Genomic DNA, 14,542 nt, shown 5'->3' on the forward strand with positions numbered 1-14,542 from the left:
TCTCTCTGAGCATTACCTCCCATTACAAACCTCTTTCATCTTACTTTGTAGACAGAATGCCAACGTACTTTACACCTGCTTCTGCATTGCACAGCATAATTCACAGTGGAGTAAGAGCAGTCTGCTTATGAAATTCAAGTTGCAGAATCAGCTACTAAACTACTTTGTAGTTCCCAAGATAAACAGTGTCAAAAACAAAATGATAAAATAGTTCTGGGAAGAATGAGATGTATTTATTTCTATGATGTAGTGACATGTGATAGTACACCATAGGATAAATGTTGTAAAAAATTATACATATATATGGGTGAAAAGGATTGGGCAAAATGATAAATAATCTGACTGCATTATGAAACAACCTTTTCCTTAAAAGAACTATTAAGGGATTTCCTTCCAGAGATAATACTTCTTATTTGGAGAGATGTGGTATAAGACTCTTTTCATGTGTAAAGATTTTTTCTTAGTATTAAAAAATATGTGTGGGTATCTAAGGAAAACAGGAGTGTGTCTCCTGCCGCTTCAGAGAGGAAAAGATAACAAAAGAGGTCATACAGCTCAGCTAGGCATCAGTTTCGTAGGTGTGGGTATTTATAAAGATGGTTGTGAGGAAACTCTAATGAGAAATGGAAAAAGTATGGGGAAACATGTCTTTCTTTCTTCATAAAGAACTGACTAAATTGTGTAGCACTTACACTAGGAACAATTGATTCTGCAGAGGTATCATTCATGTTTGTTTTATATTAGGGGGGTTATTATCCACTTAAACTGAGCTTGAAAGACAATCCTTCAAGCTTTTATTGTTTCATATTTCTTTTTTATCCTGTAAGATAGTTAAGAACAAAAATCTTTAAGGTATATGATTTGCTGCAGGACTGTATTTTTTTATTAATTCAGAGAATTAATATATGAATCTATATTCTTAGATTCAGCAAAGCTATTGGGTATAGTCACAGGATTCTGCTGCATTTGCAGCTTCAGATGGCCATTATGGTTTATTTCCAGTTATCAAGCTTGTATCAAGCTTTATCAGTTATCAAGCTTGTATAAAACAGATAAAAGCTCTTAAAGTAAGGCAACTGTTAGAAAAAGCTGGGGCACTATGCTTTACAAATGTGATCTTTGCCTAACAGCAGGATATACGAATCACAGAATCACAGAATTTCTAGGTTGGAAGAGACCTAAAGATCATCGAGTCCAACCTCTGACCTATATTCTGACACAGACAAAACAATTTCAGTCTTCTACATTTCTGGAGAAACAAAACAAACAAACAAACAAAAAAAAAAAAAAAAGTGTGGGAATCTAGCAGTAGAGACACTCAGAGTAACTCTGTTATCACTGTTGAACTTGTAGATGAGAATTGACCATATCCAAAAAGGTGTCCTGCCTTGTCAGGCAGTGGTAATAGGTGACGTGACAATTTTCTTAGCCTTTTGTTTCTAGCATACTGCTATGTAAATCATGGGAGTATGCTAGAGTAAACATTCATTCTTCTGCTTTTGCTTCAGGAAACATGATTGTTTCTGTGAGATCAGCAGAAACGCGAATACTATTGTCTAACTAAGGAATGTCTGAAAAGGGCAAAACAGAAAACCAAAATGATTTTTTTTTTCTAAGAAGACTTGTTTACCCTTCAGATCAGTTGTTAAGAACAAAAACACTAAAGGAATACAACTGATTTTAGGGATGTACTTTTTGCCTCTCAGAGTATGAATATATGAACTCACATTCTTAGGTTCAGCAAACCATTCTGGGTATCAGTCATGGGATTCTGCTGCATTTACACCTTCAGATTGCAATTACAGTTCACTTCCATAAGAACACCAGGGAAGTCCTAAAAACCATGATTTCCAAGATAAATCTTGTGCTGAAACACTATACTTAAAAAAATGTTGGTAAAGGATGAATTTACATACTGACAGGGAAAGTTAAACAACAGTAAAATGTTCCATGAGTCTTGAAATCATTTAGACAAAAATCTTAGTCCAACAATAAGACAGTGCAGAGACATTGTAAAACCAAACAGAGACCAAGAAAATTTATGACATTTGACCATGAACAGCACTTATTTTTCTAAGTGGTTGGAAAATTGATTACAAGATACCATTAAAAAATTCACATTCTAAATTGAAAATTGAGAGAAAAAAAGTCAGAAACAGCCAAGCAGGGTGGAGCTAAGAAGACCTCTGAGGACATTCAATTTTTTTAAGGTCAAGAGAATTATGGTAATCATTTGTTTGATTTTTCTGCATGGCTCAGGTACAGAACTTTGTTCTGATAATTCTCACATCAAGTTCAGCAATATTTTACTATGATTTTACTTATACCCATTAAGCTTTCAGTTTGGAAAAGGTAATCATTCCTTGGCAAGCTGGAGAAACCATGGTAAAATACAGAAATCCCAACAGAAGTGCCAATAAAGATGTCAGATTAGGAAATGAAAATTGTAGATTGTTGTAAACTTCAAACACTGTACATGTTAGCTAATCTTCCATATTGACTACTATTTTTACATTCAAATATAGTGATAGGACCATGAACTCAAAGCAGCTAGAGTACTCGTAATCCACGAAAAAAAATAAAAAATCTACAAGGATTCTGCAATAGGCAAAAATGAATAAAAGGACAAGGCAGTCATAGTCAAAAATGTAAGAATATGCAAGGCTATGGATATCATTTATTGACCTGAAGAATTTCCAAGGAAATTTAAAGGGGAAAGATGGTTTGAAAAAAAAAAAAAAAACACACACACACGAAATAAAAAGATGTATTGCCGGAGTATCAACCTGGGGATCAAAAAACAAACAAACAAACAAAAAGTATAGTACAAAACAAAAAAATGCTACAGACATACAGAAATATAGTATTTTTCCCTGTTTTTCCACTTGAACTACTGTAAGCGTCAAGCTGCATATTTTTTTTGATCTTTGCACTGCCTTCCTGAAGCAGAAATAAATAAATAAACTCTTTTATTCATCTGACTTGCTGAAGTACTTGACTTCTGCCAAGGAACCACGCATAGTCAAAAGTAACTACAGCACTCTTGAATGTATTTCATTGGAATGCTAACAGTGTTGAAAGGAAAGGAAAGGAAAGGAAAGGAAAGGAAAGGAAAGGAAAGGAAAGGAAAGGAAAGGAAAGGAAAGGAAAGGAAAGGAAGGAAAGGAAAGGAAAGGAAAGGAAAGGAAAGGAAAGGAAAGGAAAGGAAAGGAAAGGAAAGGAAAGGAAAGGAAAGGAAAGGAAGGAAAGGAAAGGAAAGGAAAGGAAAGGAAAGGAAAGGAAAGGATCTTGTGATCATCTGCAAGTAATGTATGAAAAAGGAAATTTTTTATTCTTATAATAATAGTACCAAATGGTACTCATTTTACTGAAGAGTATCTTTGCTTAAACGTTAGAAGTAATAGACTGCTCTAGGATGAATTGGTGTGTCTCATGTTGATGAGGTGGACACGTTTCACGGATGTGTACTACTTTAATACATGTACTTTTCCATATACAGAAGAATCCATAGACTTTAAAATAACAATGTTTTGCAGTAATGACTCTTCCCTTCCTCCAGAATTGTCCATGTCAGCCTGGACAGGATTCCTGCAAATGAATTATCCTTTGAGACCTCCATGACATAGTACAAGACTATATTCCTTGTAACTGTGGTGCACAGAGCTCTGGCATTCCTTGCATACTTGACTAGGAGAAATTTTGAAAAGATAATACTATCAGGGAAAAAAAAATCCACCAGAGAGCAAAAACCTTGAATCTGTGCTACCATAACGTGCACCAAGGCAGTACATGCCTCATACGACATGATCGGTACACCTAACCATAGGGCCATCACGTCTTTTACTGGGTAGCTATCTTGGTTATGGGCTCCTTCTTCAAAGGTACCACCATCATATGCCACAAATGAAGCGCCCTTTTGGTGCCATTCCGTTCTCTGTTTAACAGGAATCATGGATCAGGGAGTGTGATAAGATCTAGTCTGTTCCCATCCTGCAGAATAGCATTGAACAGTGCAATATCAACTCTTCTAAGCAGTATGAATCAAGCAGTCTTAGTCCATGCAAATTCAGTTTGAAGCTGAACTGGCCCTTGATTAGGCATTCAGTATCTAGCCCCTGGGGGTTTAATTTTTTCAGCTTAGTAAGTAGAAGAGGGGCGAAGCTTGGAACACAGCCACTACACTTGTCACAAATAAATGTAACAAAGGTTGGATAGTCTAAAGGTGGAGCACAAGGTGTGTTGATTGGCAGGAAATTCTGAAGGAGAATTAAAATACAGCATCCTTGTTTTTACAGAAAAATACAAACAGACTCCACAGCTCACTTGAATTTTTATTTTTAAGATATTTTCACATGCAAAATCCTATAATTTAGCCATTTATATTTAAGAAAGAGAATATGTCATTTATTTCAATAAACTATTCCTACAATGTTGGTGTGATTCCTGTTGCTAGTCTGTCTTGACCCTGAAAAAATAAACATCAAATGAGTATGAAAGAACAAGAGATGGGTTATTTCGCAAGCTGGTATCATCCATTGATACTGGGATTAAAGCCTCTTTACAAATTATATACAACTTTTTGCTTCCTGTAATGTATTGCAATTGTTAATAGAAATTCCACCTAAGAATTCATCCTTTTCATCAGTTGTCACTCAGAAACATAATCCTCAGAATTTTCAATTCTGCCATTCTGCAAAATAGTGTTTTTTTTAAAGAGAAATAATACTTTGTTTAGATTCCAAAGGTATTTTAACCTGAACTAGCTTGACGGACCTAACACACTTGCAATGGATGAATTCACATTAACAGATTCCAGAGAAGAGTTAATGTCTGTCTTTGCTACTTTTAATTACAGAACTCATTTTTTCTTGCTGAGAATTGCTGATTGTAGAAAGAATTTTAACTGTTCCATTCACGCGTTTATATGTTATCTATTTATATACACACTCATGAAACACAGTTATGCAGTGGTGCTTACCATTTTATTTTTGCTGCTTACTTTTGTATTATCTTTAGAGAAGAAAGGAGTGCAAGCTTATAAATTTTAAAACATCTAGATAACAAATTAAAGTATTAAAAACTATTAATACATCTTCTTGCATGGTTTATAAGTTTTGTAGCCACATAGTGAAATATAAAAATACAAAGAATGCTCCCTAAAAGACTCACAGTCTACTCTGCCTTGATATTTTTCTGAATTCATTCTCATAATTACTTCTATTATTATTTTTAGGTGTTTACTGTTTCATAAATTATGACATGCTTTCAGTTATATATCAAGCATCTCTGACAAAGAGAAGGCAGGGTTCTCCTCTATACCTGGAATACAGGAGAGACCTGAATGTTTAAGTTTTCATCATTTATAAGGTATCATCTCCAAGAAAGATTTCACGGACAGTAACAAGCCCTGTGAGTCTACACAGGTTTTCTCCTAACAATGAAGATCTGGATATCAATAACCTTAGTTTCACTAAGGTAATGGCTTATCTAATTTCCAGTGATCTTGCTTGACATTAACAGTCATAAGAAGTGGATTTTTCTCCACCCATTGAGTCCAATGGCACCCACATAATAGGTAGCCTCCAACTACATTCCAGGCTAGAAGAGAAGGGCATTGACTGCATATATTATTAAAAGGTGTTTAGTTAGCTTTAAAACATCACCCATGGAAATAGCTTAAAAAAATAATCAAACATTATGCTGTATTCTAAGCTTCCAGCATGCTATGGCAAGATGCATCGCATTACTGTGCCATGATAGTCAACCAATATATTTATTCTGCACTGCTGCATTTTAGGCAGGAAAGTCTGATATAGTAACACAGAAAAAATGTACAAGTTAAGACAAAGATATGTACAGCACCATTCTACTTAATAAACCAATGTTTATTTTGTTTGGAGTGTCAAAATCACTTTACACTACAAACAGGATAAATGTTGACAAGAAGATATTACAGTAATTAATAAGTAGTCACTGCTCTTAAAGATCCTTAAAGTTAAATACAAACAAGCAATCATTACAATCATGAACACATACAAAAAGATGATTAGCATTTAGGGAGTTTCAATAGTAAAGGGTATTAGAAAGCAATTAATGGAATTTGGAAGTACGTATTTCCACATGCTTTAAAATTAGACTGTCTTCATTCAGATCTTTGAAATAGTATTCAATCCATAGACCTGGCTTACACTTTCTCCTTCCTTATTGCATATCTTCTGTACATAAGCATTTTATTTGCTATTCATTTGTATTCCAGTGATGTTAACAGCTAGGTTTGTTAGCTACATAGAAGAATTGGTTGGTTGTATGAGTTCCAGTGAAAAATGCAAAGCAGTTCACGAGAACTTCACAGTATGGAAAATATAAAGTATTCTTCCCATGTATGGAACATTTTAATAAACCAACACTATTTTCTGATTTCTTGTTAAGGGAAATACAACATCAAGATAAGAAACTGCACAGAAGTACTGAAGTGGCAATGCCAAAGGTAGTTTTCAGTAGCGTTTATTTTTCTCACCTTCTTGCCTGATACTCCTTCAGCTCTTCCTTGCCAGTTTCTTAAATCTCATTTACTACAGAAAGCCTCAGGACCTTCACTCCTCTGCCTTCAGAATTTGCTTTTGTTAGCTTTTTAAGAGACTATTCTCCTGCTACTTCTAAAATATCTATCAGAGTTACCAGAATTGCTCAAAACAAAACCCAGGTACTTCTATGGAGGCCAATAGTTAAGAGATCATATTCCATGCACCGTGCCAAACAAGCTATCAGGCTGTGCACATTGGTTGGTAGCCTTCAAACATCAACTGGCAAAAGCACCCTAATTCCCTTAGGAATTCTAAGGTGTTTTGCTGTAACATCAATGTTGACTACGTATTAAAAAACACTATATATTTTTTCCAATTGTTTCTTCCATTGACTTAACATCACAAGTACATTTTTTCTTATCGCATTTGTAATACAGACCACATAAGAGCACTCCAAAGTTAATTAAAGCCAAGGAACAAAAGAATGAAGACCTTATGGGAGTCAGACATGTTTGGATATTCCCATAAAACAAGCTGAGCATATTAGGACAGCCATAGTTTCCACAACAAATGAAAGAAATAAAAATAACCTGAACATTTATATTTTGGGGCAGTCTGCTGGCCCAATAAACCTAGAATTCTCATAATGATGCAACTCTGTCAATAAACAGCAAGTCTTTTTTTTTTTTTTCTCCTCACATGTATGTTTCCTCTTGATATTGCTATGACTGGCTTAGATAAGCTTATAAACAAACAGACCTCGCCATGGAGAAATGCTAAATAAGAATTTCTTCCCCTGGAATGTATTATTTTCATGTCCAATTTTCCAGTACTTGGGAGCAAGAATTTCCAATGGACTTAACAACAAGATATTTCTCTAAACGCAGTAGAAGCACTGAATTTAAAGATAGCAAGTTACTACTTTATGTAAAAATAAGACACTATCATGAGCAATGGCTTGGCTAATAGATATAAATTTTAGTGATAGACAGCTAAAAGTAGGCACAGTATCTTTCCTCATGCACTAATACAGGGATTCCCTTGTGTATCTGCGCTCATTATGAAGTTTCCAGTGGCAAAGTAATTTATCTGCTATAATTTATCTGTAATTTGAAGATACATTTAAAACTAATTGTGATTAATATTTATATAGCATTTTTTAATTCATTTTTTTTTCAAACTTTTTTTTTTTTTTTAAACTGACCATGTTCTTTAAATAAGTTTGTTTCCTTTAATCTTTCTGGTTATTTTAACAAGGATATTATATACACAACTATTAATACCAAGAACCGTCTTGCAATAATATCGTGTTGTACCACAGTGTATGTCTTCCTGAAAATAAACTCAAACACTTTTGCACTTCTTTAATAGAGTAATACTAAAGATCACAACATATATGCCACAGGGAATAGCAGAGAAACATGTAAAAATGTGTCAGCTTTTTATGTATTCTCAGTTTATAAAAATGGCTCATGCTTTAATTTTTCAAAGCTTTTTAATTCAATGTTCAATTTGCATGCAAATTGAAATGTTTCAAAGCACAATATATTAAGATTTCTATCTTAATTTCTGTAATTCCCCTCTTCTCCTTTCCTTCAATATCTATACAAATTCTTCCTAATGAGACTATTTTAACAACTTGCATGAAGCAGTTTGTTGCAATTTTCCTCTTTCAAAAATAATTGCATAGGTTCTTTTCAAATAGATAGCCATCGTTTCACTGTAAAGAATCCACAACCTCTTGTGGTTGTTTACCAGACAAAATTAAAGCAACACAATCTTATTAAATGGTATGCCTGGAAAGATTTGTATCTCTCTTTTTAAAAGAGTAAGTGTTAGAAACAAATTCTGAGGAAAACACACAAACAAACACTTGCCTTTGTGCACCAGTAGGTGACCAGCTTCTTCTCAATCAATAACCTTATTTTCTGTTCATTAAAAGCATTGTAAAACATCCAAACTCTCAGTACATTCAAAAGTGATAGTAAAATGTAGTAAAAGATAATTAGTTTATTAGTTAGACTAGGTTTCAATAACTTTTTCTCCAATAAGATGAGAAAATTAATTTCCAGGTCCAGAGTATGGTGGGTATGTATCTTTTTGTGGAAAGACACCACTACGAAGCAAAGTCTTTTTCCCTTTTCTCCTACACTTCAAAGTAATGTCTCTAAGTATGTTTCATTAATTTTAAATACCTTTCTTCTTCTTCTGGAAGAACAAAGACTCATAGAACAAACATTCTGGTCCTGAAGTGATAAAATACTCTTTACTGACCGCTTAGCTATACTAATACTAGAGAGCCTGTAATTTATTAAGCATCCAAAGAAAACAGTGTATGAAGAACAGCAGGAAAAGCACTGTAAATTGAAATGAACAAAAACAAAGCTGTAATTAGCCAAAACCAGCAGAATTCCCCACTGTCCAGGCATAAAGAACTCTCATGCTACTGCTCAAAATTAGCAAGAACAGGCTAGTTATTCCAACTTGGTGGTAAATGGGAAAAACGAGAAAACGGAAATCACAGCAAATTGAACATTTATCTAAATCGACATATACTCTGAACTATTACCGAAGAACAGCGACATTGTTCTGTTTTATAACTTCTAGAAGGAAATCAAGTCTGATAAAGACAAGTAATTGAGATTTTACGTTTGCAGAGATTAACTGTAATGGTTGAAACTAAGTGGAAAATTGCAAAGCACTGAGAAACAAAATAACTGTCTGTGGCAGTGAGAACTAGAAAAAACACCCTTAGAAATTACGCACAAAGAACTGCAGTCCACTTACTCTTACCTTCAAAAGTCCACTTACCCAATGAACTATTTATGTATTTTAATATAACTCATATAACTTCTTTTACTTCAGCAGATTACAAATCCCTCACAAGCAATTGCCCTAATAACCAAAACCACAGAATCAAGCTTGTTCACTTTCTCTCTGGCCTTAAATAAATATATATTTATTCTTGGAGAGGTACAACAATTCAGCATACCTAACAATTCAAAACAGCCCTTCTCAGATCTTAAAAACATATGGCATGTATGATATGTATTCCACCAGGAAGAAACAGAGCTAATTCTTGGTTTCCTCATATTCTGATAAAAGATTTAAACACTGCGTGACACTGACAGAAGAGGAAGCTCCTGACTTGAACTGCACATGATCCAGCAGCTGTCCTCCAAGAACATTTACAAGAACTAGTTTACATCCGTACTAGCCCCTGCTTGGTACCTTGGTATCACCTAGCTACCAAGCAAGGTATCTCTGGTCATAATCAGGATTAAGCTTCTACATATCAAAGCTCATAAACCTCCAAGGCTAAGTGCAACTGAGCAGATACAGAAGCAGTATGTTTTGGATGCTGGCAGTTGGGCAGCACTTAAGGTTTAAACTCTTAGGATTTAGTACAATGCTCTGTAGGTCACCTCTGAAACTGACTCAAGGTGCTTTGCTCTTAAAATAATGTGCTTACACAATACAATACATCAGTATCTGAACTACACTGTGCAGGGACAATTTTTAAATTTAAAAAGTATAAGAGTATTGTAGAGCAACTACAGCTTTTTAAGACATGCTAAGAATTTTGCTTCCATCAGATAGAGTAGGTGAAAGAGAATCTCAGAAAAAGCATCAGAAACATTAGCTTGATGGAAGGAATCAACAATCATGGCTGCAGTATCAAGACAGCGACTAGGATGGTTTAAGCATGCAAGACTTTAATTACATGAGCAAAGCAGGGGTTTATACCTGAGGATTTTTTTCCTGCTATTTTTTTCTTACTTAGTAATCACAAGAGCAAAGGTTGATAGAGTGTGCTGTGGGAGGAAGGAGGCTGAATATATTTTCAAGTGTTTTGCTAAGGGAAATATTCTAAGTCATGGATTTCCAGCAGAATTTCTCTTTGCACTAGGTGATGTAACAGCAGTTTTCAGAATGGGTGGGGAAAGTCTGTGGAGACTGAGTTGGCTAATGAGGTCCATGCCAAACTGAGGTGGATGTAGGAAGCAGAGAAGGGCCTCTAGATTAGAAAATAACTGAATGAAGTAGGTGGGTTTTTTATTCAGGATAGGAGGTAGAAAGCAGCTCTGAGGGATGAAAGAAACAGAAAGGGATGCTAGTTCTAGCAGATGAAAGAAATGAAGTGAGTCATCTCCTCTGAAAGTAAAGTGAGTTTTTCAGAAAGAGGAATATAGAACATAGTGTGCCATACTTCCAACACTCCAGAGAAAAAAAGGATAAAGAAATCAGGGAAGTGAGGAACCTGATAAAAGTCATTATTTGCCGATACATAAGATCGGATACTAAGTGTAATTTAGCCACTGAGATCAAAGTAAATGAGGCAGTTGTGTCCAGCTGTTTGTTCAGCATATCAAGAATGTAACAACTGGTCTTCCAGTTCAGCCTGGTCTTGCTCTTTGTGGAACATCCCCTTCCTCAACTTTAATCTCAATAAAGGGTAGAATCACACTAGTCTCAGAATTAAGACAGACTTGTTTGCATTGTCCTGGTGACAGCTAACATTCCCTCTGCTCGCCAAAGCTGGAGAATATTGGGCTTCATCAAATGGTGAGCCCATGGAGAACATGTCAGAGCAGAGCAAAAATGTGAGAATGAGAAGCAAGAGAGAAACTGCTGTGTACTGACTGTAAAGCCCTACCCACCCTGGAACTAGGTGGAGGAATCTGGAGTGAAGAAATGAATTTCAGCCTGGGAGGTGGGAGAAAAATTCTTGTTCTAATATGTGTCTTTAGTTACTGATTCAGGTAGTGAGAAACAATCTATACATTAACTGCAATAAAGTAAGTTAATTTGCCCTAAACTGAGCCTGTTTTGTCTGAAACATTGTAAGCAAACTCCTCATCTCAACACACAAGTTTTCTCATTCCTATTCTTCCTATTTTCTCCTCCCGTCCTGATGAGAAAACAGTATGCAAGCAACTGGGTGGGATTTTGGCTGTTAGCCAAGGCTAATCCACCACAACCTCACTGTCCAGTTGCCTGAATCTGTTTTCTTAGGGTGCCTAGGAGGATGTTACAGGTGACAGAAGTTTTACTGAAGTCAAGATAAACAATATCCACTGCTCTCTCCTGGCTTGTCAAGTCAGTCATCTCATTGTACAAGGCTAATCAGGTTGATTAAGCATCACTTCCACCTCAAGTTCATCCTGACTACTCCCACTCACCATCTTGTCCTTCATACCTTTGAAAATGGCATCCAGAATTACTTGTTCTACCACCTTCCTGTGCACTGAGGTGAGAATAACTAGTCTTTAATTCCCTATATCCTCCTTCTTCTCTTTCTTCAGCAAGATTTGCTTACATCAAGTGCTCAGGAATCTCCCCCAGCCTCTCCCAAGTTGTTAGAGTACCTCATGAGGACAAGGGCCTATAAACATAAAACTTCTTCCTATTGCTTGAAGGTGACCTTATCTGCTACTTCTTTCTCCTCAGAATATTGATGCCCACCACAGCATTGCCCATGTTGGACCGCCTTCTAATTCTGCACTACAAACCCTCAGCTGCTTCATCATCCATCCTTAGGGCATAGCCCCATGTTTTCCCACTGCTCTCTCACACAAAGGGTCACCCCACCCTGACCTTCCCATAAAGCTTGTATTCATCTCTTTTCAGCAGTCATGTCTTGTGTGATAGCTCCCACATCTACATCCCCACCACCACCACTCCACTCTGTGATCACAGTCAGAATTTAACTTTCCAACTGCATGCAGATCTCTAGTTCTTATTTGTGTTTTTTTTGTATGTTTTTTTCTTTCTCCATTTTGTTTTTTCCCTGAGCTGCATGCAATAAATGTTCAGAGAGTTGCCAAGCTGTTCTTATTTCTTGGAAACTATGAGAATTGTCCCTGTAAGTTCTGCCTGGTAGGCATCTCTGTATGTGGACACACTTGGGGTGTGCTCACTTCAGCCCTGGTTTGTTGGTTTCAAGGTTACTCCTGTCCACAACATTCCTCATACTTACCTTGCCAACATGGTGTAACATTTCCCACTTCACTGTTGGTCATACTCTCCCCACACCCATCACTCCTAGTTGAAAGATCTTCCCTCCAGGTTGCCTAGACTGCTGCAAAGGCTTGTTTGGTTTTTGTGTTTTTTTTTTTGTTTGTTTGTTTTTTTGTTTGTTTGTTTGTTTTTGTCCCACCTAGTCACATGAATCCTGTTTCTTTCAAGTCCTTGACCCTCCTCTAAAAGTAGGGCCATAAAAACTAAAGCTTATTCTATTACTGACATAAATACATGTATAAATAAAGAATGGAAGGCATCCTTCCACCAGCAAATATGTTCATGAAGATTATTTAACAAACACTAACACTACATGGATGGCAAAACAATATAATAGAGTTTAAATGAACTTTAAATTGCATAGATTAGTATGCAGTGCTTAGAATATGCATTTAGAAAAACTAAATAATGCTACTCTTCTCCTAATGTTCTTCACAGAATCACAGAATTTCTAGGTTGGAAGAGACCTCAAGATCATCGAGTCCAACCTCTGACCTAACACTAACAAGTCCTCCACTAAACTATATTGCTAAGTTCAACATCTAAACATCTTTTAAAGACCTCCAGGGATGGTGACTCCACCACTTCCCTGGGCAGCCCATTCCAATGCCTCACAACCCTATCAGTAAAGAAGTTCTTCCTAATACCCAACCTAAAACATCCCTGGAACAACTTTAGCCCATTCCCCCTCATCCTGTCACTAGGCACATGGGAGAATAGACCAATCCCTACCTCTCTACAGCCTCCTTTAATGTATTTATAAAGAGCGATAAGGTCGCCCCTGAGCACCACTTTTCTCCAGGCTGAACAAACCCAGCTCACTCCCTCAGCCGCTCCTCATAGGACTTGTTCTCCAGACCCCTCACCAGCTTCGTCGCCCTTCTCTGGGCTCTTTCAAGCACTTTGATGTCCTTCTTGTAGCAAGGGGCCCAAAACTGAACATAGTACTCAAGGTGCAGCCTCACCAGAGCCAAGTAAAGGGGGACAATCACTACCCTAGACCTGCTGGACACACTGTTTCTTATACAAGCCAGGATGCTGTTGGCCTTCTTGGCCACCTGAGCACACTGCTGGCTCATATTCATATTTGTAGCTGACTATCCACCAATGCTCCCAGGTCCTTCTCCACCTGGCAGCTTTCCATCCACTCATCTCCCAGCCTGTAGCTCTGCTTGGGGTTATTGCACCCCAGGTGCAGGACCTGGTACTTGGCCTTGTTGAACTCATACAGTTGACCTCAGCCCATCGGTCCAGCCTATCCAGATCCTCCTCCAGAGCCTTCCTACCCTCAAGCAGATCGACACATGCACCTAACTTGGTGTCATCTGCAAACTTACTGAGGGTGCACTCGATCTCCTCATCCAGATCATCGATGAAGATATTAAAGAGGACCAACCCCTGTACCAAGTCCTGGGGAACACCACTAGTGACCGGCCTCCAATTGGATTTAACTCCATTCACCACAACACTTTGGGCCGGCTATCCAGACAGTTTCTAACCCAACGAAGCGTGTGCCAGTCCAAGCCAAGTGCAGCCAGTTTCTTGAGGAGAATGCTGTGCGAAACAGTGTCAAAAGCCTTGAGTTTGGATTCCAGAAACTATAATAACCCTATTTTTTTCCAGAAGTAGTAATGAATATGTATTAGCCTAGGAGCATAAAAATCAGCTGCTTGATATAACTGGTATGCATCTTGGTGGAGCAGAGACTCCCAGCGCACCCAGCACTGTTTGCTTACCTCTATTCCTTTAATAAACTGTAAACTTCAATTATAGTCCTATTTTGAAGACTGAGCCATTGAAAACATATCTATGTTTTCAACGTCAGAAAAGAAAAGGTACAGGTATATAAGATGAAATACAAGTACAGAGAAATACATTAAACAGAACTCTATGATCTGCTATAGCAAAAATACAAATTTCAAGTTCTTTATTAAGAAAAAAATCCATGATTTTCTCAGATACAATTTTCCTTTGAAATCTTAGGAAGAAACAATATG

The sequence above is a fragment of the Anas acuta genome, chromosome 2 (assembly GCF_963932015.1).
Source record: "Anas acuta chromosome 2, bAnaAcu1.1, whole genome shotgun sequence".
Taxonomy (NCBI): Eukaryota; Metazoa; Chordata; class Aves; order Anseriformes; family Anatidae; genus Anas; species Anas acuta.